The sequence below is a fragment of the Dermochelys coriacea genome, chromosome 10 (genome assembly GCF_009764565.3).
Source record: "Dermochelys coriacea isolate rDerCor1 chromosome 10, rDerCor1.pri.v4, whole genome shotgun sequence".
NCBI lineage: Eukaryota > Metazoa > Chordata > Testudines > Dermochelyidae > Dermochelys > Dermochelys coriacea.
Window position 1 is genome coordinate 23,508,278 of NC_050077.1, and position 4,061 is coordinate 23,512,338.

Below are 4,061 nucleotides of genomic sequence, written 5' to 3' on the forward strand. Positions count from 1 at the left end.
GGTGATAAACAGAATTCGCCAATAAATGCTAACGTGAAAGTGTGCAATAGGTTCTTCTAATATATCGGATGATTTCTATGTGCTGAGCAGTGTCCCAGCAAGGTTTTTATTGTAAATAATTGATGTAATGAAATATTTGCTTTGTCTTTGACATGCATTTAAAGGGATGCCAGACAATGGACTGGCATTTCTACTTCACATAATTGGAAATCGTTTGTTTAGTGGTATTCTTAATTTCATTTATATGTAATACTCTGGAAGATCTAATCCAGAGATACTCAGATCTCAGTGGTTCAGGAGTCAAATTAGCAACCATCATTACCCAAAAGAGCCACAATAGTGTGAATTCATTGTTTCATTTACTATAGTATTAGATATCCATATTTAAAACAGTCTGATGGGACATATTTAATGTTATATATATTATTCTCACAAGAAAATGACTGACCAAGTATTATTTCATCAACTACAACTAGTTAGTAACATAGTAAAAGCATCCTGGTTGGTTAATAACTTTGATTGGTTGGTAATTAAATTGCACTGTGTTGTACTATCATGTGCTGCAAAGAGCTGCAGGAGACACATTAAAGATTCACTTGCGGCTTGCAAGCCTCTGTCTGAGTATCACTGATCCAATCCCAAATGTTACAGCAGAGCAAGCTTCCCCATTGTCCCATCAATGTGGCTCAGTGTGGTCTGGAGGGACTGCTGTTTTGGAGAGGTTGAAGTGGTGTTCAATCTTCCTGACTGATTCCAATTTTTAGACTCCCTGCTGAGATTTCCAACTAAAGGCACCAATGTAGCAGTGTTTTGTGTGATATGGATCAACACACTTTGAGGAACGGAAGAAAGACCCCACCAAACTCACTTCACCTACACCAATACAGGTATCTATTGGTAGGAAATTTTGGTCATGACTGACATGGGCTATGGTAAGATTGGTCACTTAGGGGGTGAAATGCTACTGTTCCCCAAGACGTCAAGAGTCCTAGCTAACAAATTTAAAAAAAAATTCCATGCACCACCAAACGTCACCCTGTCAAGCCATCACACTTAAAAACCTGCCTTCAAACAGTCTGTTAGAACATCATGTTCCAAACTGAATACAGTATCATTGATTTGATGTCTTGTAAACACACATCGGAATAGGATAGATCATGGTGCAGAGAGACAATCCGAGGGGAGATACCACAGTGATGGATCTAATTAGATTAGATCTTTGCCGCAGGCTTATATTTTACATAACCCTAAATACTTTCTCAGTGGATCAGAGAGACTGCCAGGGCAAACTTCTGAAGGTTTCCTTTGGGGTGATTTTTATTGCATAATGGTATTAAGTTTTCTGAAATGAAAAAACCCAATCCAAAAAACTTCCCAAAACCCAATCTCTTGATGAGTCCCATGCTCCAACCATAAAATCAATCTTGCCTTAGGGCCAGTTTCATTAAGCAACTCACATGGCAGCTGGTTAGGGCCTGGCTGCGTCTTGATGTTGCTTCCTGCCAGTTTCATGTTTTGTGTATAGAATGAATCCATCTATATTAACACCTGATCCTAATTAGGAATTACTATTACCTGTGCTGATTTGCTCATGCAACTATTCTTAGTTCAGGGGTGTATTTGTGTTGTGGGAGAGGGGCATAAGAGGGGAAGAGGTAATCTGAGGTAGGCTCATTTGTCTCTCAATTCTCTACAGTTCCTATAGGCTTTACTACTATCAGCAATGGAGTTATTTAGACTGTGAAGTCCTTGTGGCAGCACTTTGTATTCTGTGTCATGCACTCCACAGCAATAGCAGTTTAGGTCCTGAATCTGCAAGCTGCTCTGTTCTTGGAGAGCCCGGCACCCTCACAGAGCACTCTCGCTGGCAAGAGGGTTTACCCAGGTGGAGCAGCTTGCCTGACTGGGGCTTTAGATGGCAAGCTTCTGGCGAGCCTTTCAGGCCACTACCTTCTGTTCTTTGTACACATCTGAGAGCAAATTAGTAGAGATTAACAAAGAGTAACTCAAGAGAAGGAGTCACTTTTTTTCCTCTTGGTCTAAAAGCCCAAGAACCTTGCCATAAAACTCTGGTGTGAAAGCTACACAACTTTATTTTCTGAGATTGCTTTGTCATCCCCTCTCTCCTTTTCATTTGTTCCTTTCCATTGTCACCCCACCCCACCCCCGAAAGGCCCACAGGAACCAAAGTCAGACTTCTTTTGTTCTTCGGCCGTTCTACACCCAGCCAAATGGAGCCAGTTAATCCAAAACAGGAAATATTGTGTTGGCGGGTTGGTCTTCGAGCTATACTCTTCTTCATTTCAGTGTCATCTTGCCTGCGGGTGCTGCTAGCAATAAGGAGAAACAAATCTTGGTCATGAACAGCAGAATAAGGGAAACAGAGACATTTAAATAGTACAGCAAATAGGAAAACCAAAATGATTCATACAGAGTCAACACTGAGTCACCTGCCTCCTAGACAGAGCAGGGGATAAACAGAGCAGCAGAGTAAAAAATTATGTTAGCATGAACAGTGAAAACACACTCAAAATATAATTGGTCGAGAATGTTAGAAAACTTTCTGTAGTCAAGAAAACTAAACACTGTAGAGGGTCTTACTTTAGAGGTGACTTTTTTCTTGCAGCATTTTGACTAACATTGTTTGGGATTAAAGGGCCAATTCATCTTCAGGAAACCTTGGCAGTGTCTGCTGAAGTTTTCACCTCAACCTTCGTTTCCCAATTAGTATTCAGAACACTGATGAGTGGGAAAGGTGCACTTCTGTCCAAAAAAAGATTTATTTTTCTCCATAGATCATGCGAGCGACCAACCTACCTAGGCATCTTTCCTCATCTTGGACCTGAAACACATCCTTACATGTGATCTAAAAAAAAATGTTCCAGTGAGAAAACCTTGTATGTACTTCATGGGCATATATCAAACTCCTGAATATTAACATTGTTCCTAGACATCTTCATAATTTAGGCGAGCTGAGATGGGCCTGAATCAATATCCCTGAATCAGCAAAATATCCCTGAACTTCAGAAAAGTTTGAATCTCAACCGTGCAGCTGAAAACACATCTTTAGGCAAATTTTCTCTCAATTCATCTACATTGAGAAAATCACAAGAGTCTTGTCAAAATGGGCTGGGCCAGGCCTAACTGGCCTGCAATACTATTACTTAGCCTCAATGCATCAACACACACATAAAGCCTTTCAACTGTGAACCAAAGTGGAGAATCAGAGGGAGCAAGATTATTTGTTTCTCAGTCCTTCTAGTCTAAACAAATATAGCCTTATCCAAATTCAACTTCCCAAAATGTCCCAGCATCCACAGCACTACACTCTGTGTAGTGGTGTGGGTGTATTATCTTCTGTGAATCAATAGACATATAGGCTGATAGATAATCCTATATGACACACTCAAGTCAAGTGTGACCTGAATCCTCCTAAAGAACTTCACTGTAGCTTTTTCTTCTATTCTTTGGCTGTGGGGAATATCAGAGAAGATGTAGGTCAATGATAATTATCACATGCTAATTGCCAGGGCACCAACAAACAGATCTATCATCATATTCTCCTCTCAACAACAAGTTCTACTTCCAAAACTCACACCTCCTATTCTACTAGCAAATCAAGCCACCTGCCATTGCAGCCCTGAATGCATCGCCTCCCCCTCAAGAAATTCACCTACAAAGCTGATTGTCACCCACACTTTACTGGTCAAAGTTACCCATGCTTAAAGGTTATTACTCACCCCCCAATCTTATCTGTGGCCAAATGGAATGAGGAACTTGCTGCTTTAGCAAGGGTACAAATCTGGTGCAAAGCAAAGGACACATGTAATCATCAGCCCTCCTACACCTAACCCAAGATAAAGTACTGAACAGATGCTGCTGAGCCTGACATAACCTGCAGGGTTGCCAAATCTTGTGATTTTTATCCCAAATCTCATTATTTTGGGTGTTTTAGAGCCCGCCAACTGCCAGAATTGTATTACCTGGGAATCTGGCCCTAGTGGCTGCAGAGAAATGCTGGAAAATGTGACCCATCTGCCCCCCAACCAAGGAAATAGCAC

At 41.0% G+C, this 4,061-nt stretch overlaps 1 long non-coding RNA gene across 2 annotated transcripts; it reads right to left on the bottom strand.

Annotated features, from left to right (window-relative positions):
• Positions 1 to 428: 428 nt before the first annotated feature.
• Positions 429 to 4,061, bottom strand: LOC119862771. 2 transcript variants are annotated; one of them, XR_006274696.1, is made up of 3 exons: positions 3,984 to 4,061; positions 2,818 to 2,866; positions 429 to 2,327 (listed from the first exon to the last, which is right to left on the bottom strand). It is a non-coding gene; the product is annotated as an uncharacterized LOC119862771 (long non-coding RNA). The 2 variants fall into 2 exon arrangements; XR_005295363.2 differs by having other exon boundaries at positions 2,602 to 2,866; positions 3,984 to 4,060.